Source organism: Anopheles coustani, chromosome 3 (genome assembly GCF_943734705.1).
Source record: "Anopheles coustani chromosome 3, idAnoCousDA_361_x.2, whole genome shotgun sequence".
Classification (NCBI taxonomy): domain Eukaryota; kingdom Metazoa; phylum Arthropoda; class Insecta; order Diptera; family Culicidae; genus Anopheles; species Anopheles coustani.
In genome coordinates this window covers 49234175-49248199 of record NC_071288.1, presented here as the reverse complement: position 1 = coordinate 49248199, position 14025 = coordinate 49234175, and positions in this window count along the sequence as shown.

The following is a 14025-nucleotide window of genomic DNA, read 5'->3' as shown; positions in this document are numbered from 1 at the left end:
TCTATTTCCCGTGTTTCCGGCTACTCTGTTCGATGACTGTACTGCTTGAATTGGACTGTGGTCGCGGTTTTATTTCCCTTATGCGTGCAGCATATACTTTTTCCAACTTTTCTGACCACCACCTGTCCTCCATCAACGCTTTCTTGTGTGTGCTCTTTTCCCGAACTGTAGGTCCGTTTTGCTTCCAGTATGTTCTTGGAAGCAAGATAAAATTTGGTCCTCGTACGTGTTTTTGCCTTATCTCCTGTATCGTATTCGTACAGGAGAGTGTTTGTATGAGTGTGTGTGAGTGTTTGTGTGCGTGGACGTACGTGTGAATGTGCTTCAAATTTGTAAGTGCCTCTTTACGATACTGGAAGCGAAGCAAGTGTACGAAAACGGTCACTAGGTGTCCAGCGCGATTGAAGATGCTCGGCATACGTCAAGAATACTAGGGGGGAGGGCGATTTCTTATCGATATTTCCGCTGCCGTATACCGAGATGGATGCGCGCAGAAGCTAAGTGTGAAATCTTACCGAAGTAAAAGAAGAAGAAAAAAGAAATCTTGGCTACCATTATCGAGAGGAACGAAACGGAAAACACAGAAACACAGCGCATCGTCGGTAGCAGCAAGCGCTGACTTATCTGTCAGATACCGCAGCAGCCAGTAGTGTCAGTTCTGTCAGTTTGCTCGCACCCCCCCCGTCATTTGGTCGTTCTGAGAAACGCGAAACAGCAGCGGCGCGCAAGCACACTTCGTTCTCGTCCATTCACCGCTGCTTTCGTTTCCAACTTGTGTGAGTGTGTGTGTGGAGCGGAGCTGTACGTGCGACCGCCGCTCGCCCCCTCCTTCATCCCGTAAGCCTCGAAAAGTAGTGAGTCAGGTCGTCGTCGTCGTCAGGTGCGGTCCCGTTTTCGATGGTGTGACACGGTGCGTTAGCATTGCGTACTGTGAACCTCGTGAACCCTTGTGTTCCTGTGCATCGTAAGGGCTTTGGCTTGTGTGGTACGGGAACGGAGTGGCACATTCACGGCAACACACGCCGTCTGTAACCCTGAAGCAACGCAGCAGCAGCTGAGTCGGGTCGAGTGCTTGGATGCGCTAGTGTGCGTGCGTACGATCCATCCCCAAGTCCTGCTAGTTTGCTGCTCAGTTTTGTTTTTCCTACCCACTGAAAATAGGGCTTTTCCTTGTGATTTTTTCAGCTTTCCAAGTGTCGCGCGTGTGTGTTTGTGTGTGCGTGCGCGTGTGTCGTTCGAAATACCCGACTGCAAGTGCTGGATCGTGAGCTGCTAGTGTGTTTTGTTGTTTAAGTTTTCCAAAAGGACGAACAACTGGTGCGCAAGGTTGTTTTTCCGTAGTGTGTTTCGTACCTCCAGCGGCAAAAAAGTGCAACATTTCCCCGCGCTAGACACAACCACACCAGCAACACCAGAGTTATCCTGCTGAACGAAACAGGAACCGTCTCCAGAGTCGACAGCCAGTTCCTGGTGCGCCACCGAAATACACCGGAAAGTGTAGTAGCAGTGCAGAGAGTGGATCACACCGATCACGAGCCATCCCAAACAAACTCACCAGCGATTCAGAAAGCAGCACATTCCCGGGGCCACTGAAGACGTGTCAACAGCATGGCGGATTCCACGGAAGAAATTAACCAAATTCTCAACGACAAATCCCCAGGTAAGAAAGGCGACGACTGGGGTCGTTGTGGAAGCCGTGGGGTGCTTCTTACCGCGTGTCCCTAGCTGAGGCTCAGAACGAAGGACGAGAACGAACGCTTGCTCTGCTCCCGGAATACCGGTTATGTGTGGAGCATTAGCGTGCCTTTCCTTGCCATTTGCCGGACGGTGGGGAGGGAATAATCGATCGGTCGATGGTGTAGGTACTTTTCTTTCTCTCTAACGCTTCCCCAACAACAACTGGATGTGGCAGGGTGAAAAAGGATACATATCGATCCGCACACACCGCATGGGGGACACGTTTTTCCGGTTCTCCCGAAGTCGATGGAAAGAGAGCTCGGGGGGAGAAGTTGTTGAAACGGGGGCGAGACTGGACAACCTTGAGACAGATTTTGACCACCGGAATATGTTTGACCACATCGAGGGAACACACGCTATGGTAGCGATTAGCGATTGGTTACATGCGTTCATATGTAGAGGTGCGTGTGTTGGTGCACGGTGGCCTGACTTGGTCCTTTTTTCTTTCCACAGGTTTCTGGCACCTGTGTCTGATTTTTATAGTAGCATTTGATTTCGATGTTGTTAGGTGAAGCAGATGGTCAACATTTGTGTGTGCTTCGCCGTACGAAGCAATATTGTGCAATACGTTGACATTTCTATTGTACAGGACCTTCTTTTTCTAATGCGCATTCATGCTCCGGAACTCTCGTTGCTTCAAACTCACTCCTTTGGCAACGCACCTCCACACGCCGCGCACAATCAAAAGTGTCCTTCACTGCCGAACGGATATCGCCAAAGCACCATCGGGAATGTGGAAAGTATGGAAGTGGAAAACCTGTAACTTTCCAGGTCTCCGCAGCCATCGGTGCTTGCAATGGAAAAAAGCCCTCCAAGCATTTTCTTCGATTTGTTTCCGGAAAGGACGAACCCCGGTTGCCCTGGGGGGTTTTTTTGTGTGGAATGTGAGAAGGTTAGCCAATCGATCCGGCATAAATATAAAACGGGGGGAGGGTCGGTACAAGAAGAAAGTCAAACACTTTATTTTGTCGCTTTCTAGTGGTGGATTCAATCGCCATTTTTTGCCGCCCTGACGTCAGCTGGTGGCCTTTCTCGGGTTGGTTTTTCTCGCTCGACAGATTGAAAGTGTAACCGAAGCGTTTTTTTAACTTCATTTGATTTGGTGGCTGCCTTTGGTGTAGACGAAAACTCGACAGACCGACAAGGTGCCGATTGTGACCGATTACATTCGATATCAATATCCTGCACGCTGACGATTTCTCCCCCAAGCAGGTAATATGAGCATGGCGTGGGTTGGTTCCGCAGCCTGAAGTGTTAAACCGGAGAGTAATTACATTAAAGTCTATCGAATTCGATACTTTACGATTGTAACACTTTTCTCATGCGGTATTAATTATGTTTATATTTTAATGATAGAAAAAAGGATCTTCGCTCTTTTACACTGATTAGAAGACGCTTGCAGAAACGATTCCAGAAATCTCGCTAAAGTTATTAAAGCGAGCTATATTGATGTGAACACAAAATCCTATTGTAAAAGTTGTGGTGGAAAACTCATTAAGTTGCCCTTTATTGCAAATATTGTATCATTCGGCAAAGAGAGTTGCACATCGAATACTTGCAAACCGTGCCGAAACAAACCGCATCCGGAACCAACCGCGTCCACTAACCGGTTCGATGTTTATGTGTGTGCGTGTGTGTGTGTACGTTACCGTGGGGAACAGTTTTCAAATTTTCCCTTCCAAAATCGAATGGTTGTTTTTCCACGAGACGAAACGGGGCACGGGATTGTTATGAATAAAACAGTTACAACGCTACCGGTGGCTCTAACGAACCTCAGCCAACCCAGCCAAACACACTCAAAACATGAATATAGGCATGATACGAGAGGAAAAGTCCCACCGCAAGAGGGAACAAGATACTACAGTAGCGTAAGGAAATTGGTATGTTGTTACTCTGCGAAGCACTATAGCTGCAGTGAAAATGGCCGCTTTGTTTTGCATAAAGTAATGCTGTTGGTTGTGTGCAACATTAATTTATGTGCCTTTCGATTTGCACCCAGATCTCCTTGGTGGGTGGGTGGGTGGGTGGGGGGGGGGGGGGGGATTTGTTTTACCCTACCCGTGTACCTTTGTTTTTACTTTCAGAAAGGTAAGGAAACTGTTTTTCTGAGGAGGACTAAATTTCTTACCATCACTCCAAGACATGCCAAATGTCCTTTTTGCGCTGTCGTATGGCGCAGAGGACACAGTAATCTTCCTATAGGACACACGGTTTTGCTGTATCATCCAACGTACAGTTTTCCCCAGTGGAAATAGAAATGCAATGCACTTCCATCGTACCTCTCCTTTACCTCGATTGGCGTGTTGCGCACAGTATCAAGAATTCCGGTCGCTGCGGGGAAGGGGAACAAAATCCGCGTTCGGCCGTAACTCACTTCATATGCTCCGGTGGACGAAGCACCGGCGCTCCATCTTTTCCTGCCACGATTTATTTACTTTGCTCGCTTCCGGCGCGGCCACTGGACCGCGTCGAAAAATTATGTCTTACCGTACCGGAGTGTCGGGGAACGGTAGGTGGGGAATAACAAGAGGAAGAGTAGCCAAGGAGGGTAGGAATGCATCGATTGTGCCCGTGGGCAGCATCGCCAGGAAAGGAACTGATGTTTTTGCTAATCTGTTAATGGTTTCCATTCAGTCGGCGGCGTGAATCGTGGCCATTCTGCTGAAGAAGCGCGTTTTGCACAGACCATAAACACTGATTTTTGCATTTGCTTGGATTGAGCTCCCCCCCCTCCCCTCCTCCGCCCATCTCGCCCTTCTTCTCTTGCAGTTGCAAAGGTTTGCTTGAGCACCATTAATGCCAGACGACCTTCAGCGAAGGAAGCGAGTAACTCTACCAGTGCTGCTGCTGCTGCTGGCTTTTTAAAACGTTGTTAAACATAGCGAATGGTTTTGCATTATGTATGTGTGTGTGTGTGTGTTAAAAAACCCTATTTGATGCCACTTTTGAAGGACATAGCTGAAATAATGAAATCATGTCATGGTAAAGCGCACCAATGTGGGCCGTTCGTTCACATGTTGTTTTAAATGTCATCATGCTATTTTCGTGACGTACAACTTTGCTTGTTTTTTGTTTGTGATACCTTTCGTTTTATCTACGAACGATTATTTTTAACATTTATAGCAGTACCTAGGCATAAAGATAGAATAAAACATTGACGACAATTTGAAGCTAAATTTACCCCAACTGAATTATTTGAAGGACCGACTTAATTGCGCTTAAATCGATCCACTTTCTATCAACCTTTCCGCCGAGCAGCACACCTTGAACCATCGATAAACATGTTGGCGATATTTGACATTATGCTGCCATACTTTCTTCCCCTCTTCACCCCTCCAATGAACACCGAAGCGATCACAATTCGTTCTGGAACAAATAAATTGCTCTATTTCTGAGACATTTTTTTTGTGCGAAGCTTGGTTTGGATGCTGCCCAAGAAATGTCCAGTGGGATAACCCCCCCGCTCCGACGGAACAAAAGCGGTCCAAAAATGGTACTTCCAAGCGAAAGCAAATGGGTGGAAAAAGTCGATACTGTCCCGTTCGAAGCCTCGTATTGGCCAGACAACGGGCCTAAAGTGCCCAATGGCTTCGGAATTATTTTACGGTCGTTTTTCGAGTCGCCCATTTCGGAGGCCATTTCGGGGCCATTCTGTCGGATTTCACGGAGCTTAAGCTGCTTGCCATGCCGGTTCTTCGTCTCCCTGGAGTGCCGTGGAAGAGTTTGGCAGAACCGGGGGCCCCTTTTCGCTTCGTGATGGCCATAGGAAATCTTTCCGGCCAAGACGGGGAGGGGGAACACTGTGCGGTATGTGAGGTAAAGATTTTCCGGTGCCATTTCTACCGTGTTCCGCGGCGGTTGGCTGACTCGCGAGTCGAATGTACCGTTTTTTGCTGCTGTTTTTCTTTTAGGTGTGCCTCCCGAAGTTGTTCTTCTAAGATCCACAAGAAAGATGCTCGGCGGACGTTCGAGTGCCGGTGCCATTTGCCGGTGAATGCGATGGGATGGAAAAATATTTTACTGTGTGAGCTCCATAACATAAATGCTCCACGACAGTCACCGACACACACACAACTGGAGGCTCACAGAATTGCTAGCAATAGAAAGCACAGCCCGACCCGGTCGGGCTATGAGTCACATCAACGCAGCACATCGGATGGAAAGGAAATTGGGTGTCCGATCGAAGTGAATGAAATGGCCTTCGGTGCGACGGCTTTTCCGCCGATACGCTTCACTTTCCTACACCTTGTCTTGTTGTTCTCGTGTCTCTTTTTGGGTCTGGGATGGTGCTTCAGTTCGTGCGCATGAATTAACACGACGATGCTTTGGATGCATGAGAGACCTCGGCTACAACAACCGTTCCAATGTCGCAACGGAATATACCTTCCCCGGAGCTGCTTTGGAATAGCAACAAACAGAATGAAGCAAGGAGGCGTTGGTCAGTTAGGTTGGACGTGCGTTTTTTTTTTATCTAATTCATCTGGTTGGTTGGAAAATTTTCTACTTGAAACCTAATTAATTAACGTAGCACTTTCCCAACCGGCAAAAAATCAAGGGGTATTACAGAACAGCGGGTGTCCGGTCGACGGTGCTCGGGTTCGGACCGGCGGACTACAGATAACTAACCGGAAACTTTGGTCCCCGGGAACAGGTGGTGGAGGCCGGCTTCTTAACGAGTTCATTTCGGGGTCCGCATTCGGGGAAAGAAAACTGACCGACTGAGAACCGCATAGAAAGCGCACACGGGAGTGTATCGACGTGTACCGTAATAAGACGTCTTGGGTAGTTTGACGCGAAATGGACAGATCCAATTTACTTCCTCTAGCTCACAATGAATTCAAATGTGTTGATTTATGTTACAGATTATTTACACACCGTACACACAACTAGCACAACTCGACGCTGCGCAAGTACAGGCCAGCGTTGAATTTTACCAATGAAAACACCGTGGACAAATTAGTATAAAATATTGGGCAGTTTTTCACTACTAATTTTATCAATCTTTGAGAAATAAATTTTGTGTATTGTTCCTGTGTTTTCTAAATTTTGCGGAGAAGTAAAAGTTTGACATTTCACTTGCTTTATTTTCTCTTTCCTAATTTTATGAAATGCATAGCAGAACCTTAATGGTTTCTGCATTTTTTATGCTACATTCACTATGTTTGCGCTCACGATGCAAATATGGCCATTTGGTCAGTTGCGCTAGACTTCTTAGGTTCGACAATCATAATTATTACGTCTTGTAGCATGAGAAAACATATTTGATTGTTTTTGAAATTTTTACTGTTCAACTTTTACCCTGTTTGTTTAAAGTTCTATCATACCAATGTGCGCCGTAAAAGTATAATTTTACCTAAATGTTGTTTGCATTATTACTAGTAATCATGTTCACCACCAAAGATTAATTCCGTATTAACAGCGACCCGAGTGAAGGGTTCGTTTTAATGTAAAAGTACATTCGTTTGACCAACTCAATAGCTTTTTTTGCCACGCCAAACGCCATAAATTATCCTCCCTCTCCCCTCCTCAAATCACTATGCCTCTTTGGTGCCAGCTGCAGCTGCAATCTTCCCCTTCCTTCCTGTTCGAACAGAAAACAACTAACCGCTCATTCCGAATCGGGGCTCATATGTCCATTTTCGAACCAAACCCAAGAAGCGGGTCAGCCGGTTTGGAACGAAACGACGTCGGACCCGCGGCCTGGCCATATCGGGCGCCCCGGGTGAATGGAACGGGTCATCGGTTTTTTCGCTGGCACTAAAGTGTGCCAAATAATATGCATTATGCCGGTGCACCGATGCTCCGTTGTTGCGGTGGGTGCGCATGAAAGGCGCCCCAACCGGGCGCGGGGAACAGTGGTGTGCACGCGCGCGGTTCCGTTGTATTTGGAACAGAGCCAATCCGATAATGCCGCAGATTATGCCGTGGCGATTGGATCGATTTAATGGGTGATTTTTTGGCGCACGAGTTTTGTTTTTGAGATGGTTTTTATTATTATTTGCTTTGAAGGAAGCGGCACTATCTCCCAAGGTAAGGTGGTGGGTTTTTTATCGTCATGTAACATGTGGTGGTTTTTGTTAAAAAATTACATTTAACTCAATTCCGGTAGCGGTTGAAAAAGGTAGACTGTACTGTTTGAGTAAAGTAAAAGTATAAAGCCCGGATCATCATTTACTCTTTTACCAAATAATGTTTTGTTAGAAATGGACACGAGTATTTCTTCGTTATTTTTTAACGAAATCTCTAAAACAATATAAAAAAGAACATACATGGCCAAATCTCTCGAAATGCAAAGAAGAGTTACTGAATCGCTAAAATGTACGATTCTGTTAAACATTAGTCTGTATATTTCATTTAATAGATCAGATCTGCACTGAATCATTTTTAAACTAGTTCAGTGTCCGATAAAACAATATAGAAGTCGGATCAAAATAAGAGAAAAATTATCCTGCACAAGAACCTGTCTTTCAAAGCCCGTTTTTTGAACTGCTTGAAATGAACTGCACAGTGTGAGTTTGTTTTGCAAAAAAAAAAACTTATGTTTTAAAACTGTGAAAGCCTCCAGTTGTTCTCGTCGTACAACGAACGGGCTTGCCACGGCTTCGATATGTTTCTCAAAGTTTCTCAGCCCGATCCAACTTCACCAAAATTGGAATAAATTAACATACTATTCAACCATGCGGCGTGGAGTTGTTGTGTGTGTGTGCGCGCGTGTCTATCGCCATCTCCCATCGGCATCGGATGAGTGAGGCCTCGGGCACTGCTGCGTTCCAGTTAGGCTCAATCTGCACCGTACCCGGCCGGTTCCATGTGGTGGTTGCGTCTTCGAAGACCATTTCGCAATTTTCCCACCACTGCCACTGCTTTCTCGACGCTTCGGTTGAGGCTTTCGGGTGAGGCTACCCTTTTTTCTTTTTCTTACCGAACCAACCAACAACAGTAAACCTTCCGCAGCTAGCACGCCGCAAAGGTTGTGGCAGTGTGGAAGGTCACTTCAGTTCGTTGGATGTGCAAATTTTCACACCGCACGGATTTTCACTCGCACGGACGGACGAGGCGGTTAACGAAGCAAAAGGTTGTGGATGCGCTGCAGCACCGGTGAAATGAAGTGTTAATTTCAATGTCAGCAGTCAACACCGGCGGTACCGATGGCGTGTAGTGTATGCTACATGATGTAAAAAGCGGCTAAACACGTTGAATGAGTTTGGATTTTATCCGAATGCTGTAGACATTGCGTATGTTGGAATATGCTTCATTCGGCATGTTGGGAAAAATAATCCACTTGGAAGGAAGGCATCGATTCACATGTTAAAGGTCCAATATAAAGCAGAAAATGTACAAAAACTGTTAGCCAAACTTATTGTTAGAGGCTGGCCCAGGTTTTTGTCGACCGCGGTTTTCGTCGTTTGATAAATCGTTTGAAGCAGTTTGTGTGTCAGAAATTTCGAACCTGGGCTAATAAATGACTTGGGACAGGTTTACCGCTTTAGACTACTATGCTCAATAAGAAATGTCTTTGAATTGAATTTGAATGAATGAATTGAAGCACTGAATGTATTATTGTAAACCTAGACGGTATGAAAAAATCACAGGATGAAAATATTTGATAGCAAAACACACAAACTTTGCTTTTGTTTCAATAACACCATCGTAACAAACGCTGAAAATTTAGATGAGATGAATGTACATGAGTAACGTTTGTTCTGGAGCTGTTAAGTCTTGAGTGGGTATTATAAACTTAGGAATCATGAAAATTCGACATAAACTTTTACGCGCTAGCCTCGGTTTACGTCGCTTTCATGAGTCCCATTAGGTGACGAAAACAGGGACCGGCCTGTACTTAGCAAGTGATATTGTGTTTTTTTTACATGAAAATCCCTTTTAAACTAGAGGTTCGACGTTGAAAGGTCCTTGATGTCAATTTGATTAACTAAAAGGCATAACAAAGACACCTGTGTTGCATTCGGTGCGTCGAAATGTTGCGCATTTCGTCGTTATCTTATCGTCCGTCATAAGATCAGTTCAGCCGCAAGATTTGTTGTTGTTGTTGCTCGTGTGTGTGCGTTTTATATTTACTTTCGGTACTGACCTTTGGATTCACCGGCAACTGTCGCATGCAGGACCACTGTGTCCGTTTATCGATCTGCTTCGAAAAATGGAATACGCACATACACACACACACACACACTGCCTCTTGGGTCGATCCTGGTAACGCGATAATTGTGTCGTTATCGCGTTGGGAGCTTGCTTTCCATACGACGCAAGGTTAGCTTCATTTCCACTGCACGGTTACTGTAAGTTCGTTTATTGTGGCGAGTGTTTCTGCTAGTTTCATTTTTCCCATAGGGAAGAAACAGCTCCATCTATCGTCTATGAGGCTGTGTTGGTTGGTCAATGTGTGACTTGGAGACCGCGGCCTTCCTACGAGCGTAAACAAATTAGGTGCCCATAATGTTTGCTCATATGCCATCACCTGTTTGCCGTTTTGTTAGTAACCGTTCAATGATGAACGGTCCTGTTTAGCTCTCTATACGATGAGGTTGTTTCGATTTCGATTTATTAGACATACTTTATTCAGTTGCAATAAACTATGACGTCCAACTTAGCGAAACATTGTTTATACTTTATTAAACTAAGGTAAGAGTATGCAATACGTATGGTTTAGATGTATCAAAATTAATAAAGCTAGTTTGTGGTTTTTGTTGTATGTAAAAGAAGTTAGTAGTTCTCGGATCGAAATAATTTTGTGTTATCGTAATTAAATAAAATGTTGAATACCACTTTGTTGACGGGCGCTTGTTATCCAAAACATGCTGATGTCACCAGGTACGTGTGTTGTGCGTCGCTGCCCCACACGGAGATTTTTAAAAGCTAATCAAAGGTTTCTTAAAATTTTAGACAATTTGTTCGACTTTTTCCCAATAAGAACTAACGAAGGTTCCATCATGTTCGTTCAATCCATTGGATATTTTATGTTTTTGTGCAAGAACTTTTAACTTTATTTTTTTATTTATTTTTTTCTATTTTTACGGTATGTTATTGTAGACTTTTATGTTTATGTTATGTAGAAATTTTTATTTATTACTTTAAACTTTTTCTTCGACCTGTTTATAAGAACATTTCAAAGATGAATCAGAAATCTGAATTAATGGGCATAATTTTTCACCGAACACGACACGTAGCTTTCAAATCGATCTCTGCTTATGGGCACAGGTTGCGACTGGCAGTGGAATGTAGACGTCACAGCAAAGAACGATGATGGACAGGTCAATCCGTCTCTGTTTCTGTCCGAGTTTTTCGAGCGTAGCTTGGAAATGGTACTTCGTTTCTGGTATTTGCTTGTTTTTTGGAAAGCACGTCCAGCTACACGAGCACACTCCGGTCAACGATCTCACCCTTTTGCAGCTGGATTTGGCTCTCGATGCCTGCGATGTGTTTACGCGTGGCGCTTTTCTTTTGTCTTTCGCCAACCATATCCAATCTCCGTGACCTTGACACTGATCGTCGTGGCACAATGGCTGCCAAAAGGGTTAGCAAAAGACCGAGAGAAGCATTGAGAGAGGAAAAATAAGTAGAAAAAACAAGATATAAGACAGTGTCTATGGCGATTCATGGTCGAGCTGCAACGATCTGTGCTTTTTTCCCAGTGCTTCTCACACACGCTCTTATTCGACGTTTTTTCGATCGGTTTCGTGATCTTAGCTCTTTTTTCATACGCGCTTGCGTGCTCCACCTAATGAACAACTCCGCCACGTCGATTCCGTTGTTGCCAGTTGTGTTTCCCAAACTTAGTTTTTCCGAGCTGACGATCCGGATGTGCCGGAGCGAAAGCACAAAACAGCACACCTTCTCTCCCCCGTACCCTCACCAGAGCAACAGCTGCCGCCATTTGCCGGTCGACCATCGACATCGGCGGTTATGGGCGTAGAGTTTAATTAGTATTTGATGCTTTTATCCACCCACTTCTGCTCCTACCAGTTTTTGCAAGGTTACGAGGCACGATTGCGAACTGGTAAGAACGCGTTGCAAAACATTTTAAAAGCTAAAAAAAGGTTTAAAATGTACCAACAATAAATCAGTTTCTTCTAGAAGAATTGCTCCCGAACCCGGGAAGTCGCACTGGAAAGCGTACAACTTGAAACTTGTGCTTCACGATGATCGTAATGATCGAAGATTCTCCCATGCTTTCGGTTGTGTGTTTTTTTCTTCTTTCCCCTACCGCTTTTCGCCGATCGTCGATTTGGTTGTTCGTTGTTTTAATTTAAGCTTTCATGGTGGTGTTTCCATCTTTTATCTGGCGTTTCCATCGGATGCACCTGCTGCCGGTCGTTAGTCGGAAGCGTTTGAAGAAATGCGTGTGCGAGTGGAAAACGTCGGTCAAAAGTAAGATATAACGAGCGTTCGAGACGATGGAGTGCGCCTGGAGGTTGTTGGGTATGCACTTGGGCAGAGTTTTGATTTATGCCATGCCAAACATCAATCGGGTGAGGCAAGTTTGGTGTTTTTTGTTGTTTGGTAAATGAAAATTTATCATTCGAGCTGTTGTGTCTGCTTGGCCCAAGTTGGCGTTTCACGGTTTCGAAAGGCATTTCGAGAAAGTGCAGCTTGAGTTCTTTTCGTTCCAAGTGAACCGATCACCGTGCACCGGTTGATTTTCTCTTCAATATTGATGAAACAAAATAAGCAAACCGTTTTTTCTTTTCTGTGTGATGTTTCAGGACCCCCTCTTGCTCCATTCGAAAAGCTCCTAAATCTGGCTGTTAATTTATGCTCGCCGTTATGCATTTGCTATAGTATATAGTGGGTTTTGCTGGATTATAGTTTGCGATAGTGAAGTGAAAACACTCCCTTCTCCAAGGCAAACAATCGACGCATCTGTTTTCGATTGGGAAAGAATTAACACATAATCATCGTTAATACGAGCTTCCGGATTTTGTTCGGTCCATTAAGAAGGAAAAACCTGTGTTGTTGTTGTGTCGAAGATCGAGTGAAAGAGATGAGGTTCGCGCGTGCATGGTAATTGCGATAGTTTTTCCCTGTTTGCGATTGTTTTCTCTGCGTGCGCAAACAAAACAATCAATTTCCAGTGCCCTTTGCACCTCTGCGAGCAGGTTGGAATACAGGAAAATGGTCTATCCGGTGGGCTTTTCTTGCTCTAACTGGTTCGCCATAGAGGGCATTATGATGAGATAATTTGGTTTCGATTATGTTGCATCACATAACCTTTTCTGTCGTTTATTTTTCTTACATATTTTATAGATGAGATTTTTAAGTTCTAAAAAGATGCTTGATAAACATGGCATTTTCACTTATTGATGGATTTTTTCCCAAGAATGGTTGCATTCCTTAAATGCCTTCAGAACAACAAGACTTCGTTCTGCTCACTTTCCCAATCTAATACCGAATCTTTTTATTGCGTTCTTAGCGTTACAAAAATGTCTAGAAGCCCACGTTCGTGGCAAACCTCAATGTCCTTCCTACCTAGGTTAGCTTCGGTCACCCACTTCGACATTTTCTCCACTCTATTTCGTTATTTTTTTTTCGGTCGTACGCACGTGGACACATATTTTAGGGTTTTTTGTTTTACCGTAGGCCGGCATTTTCGATCGTGCATGCGTGCCTGCATGCGTGCGTGCTGGAATGTTGCAGCGAAATCGTGAATAGTCTTTCCGCCCGGCAGAGAAGGATGTGATGTGTGGGTGGTGGGCGCCTATTGCCTTACCTTGTGGGGCTTCCGTGGCGCATCGGAATTATGTTCGATTTTTCACACCCGTCGCTGTGATATGCAATCCGAGCGACCAACCAAAGCGAAGGTGAACCGGCAAGGCACTTGCAAAGGAAGTAAAAACAAATGCGTTTGCAAATGGCGCTATACAAAATTTATTTCAATTCATCTTACAACTAGTAATAGAATCAAAGAATATAATTTTAGGTACAACTGTATCTATCTATTGTTTTATTTAATTCTCAAATAAGCTTAACAGACGTGGATTTTTTTAATTAATCTCCTATAATGGGATTAATATTTTAATTAATCTCCTCCTAATGAGAGCTGTTAGTTTTGTTTATTCGATTGAGCTGTTTATCTTTTATAGAAATAAATTTAATTCGAATTTACTTTCAAACGTAAAATGATAGAAGTGACCAACTTACGGTTGCTAACACCCCCAAACAACGGGCGTCTTCAGTTTGTGGTAGTAGTGAGGGCGAGGCCATTAACCTCTCCAACCTGCTGGCCGGGGTTATGGATTGGCTCCCCCTTGCGCACCCCACTCCGTTCCCGCTCAT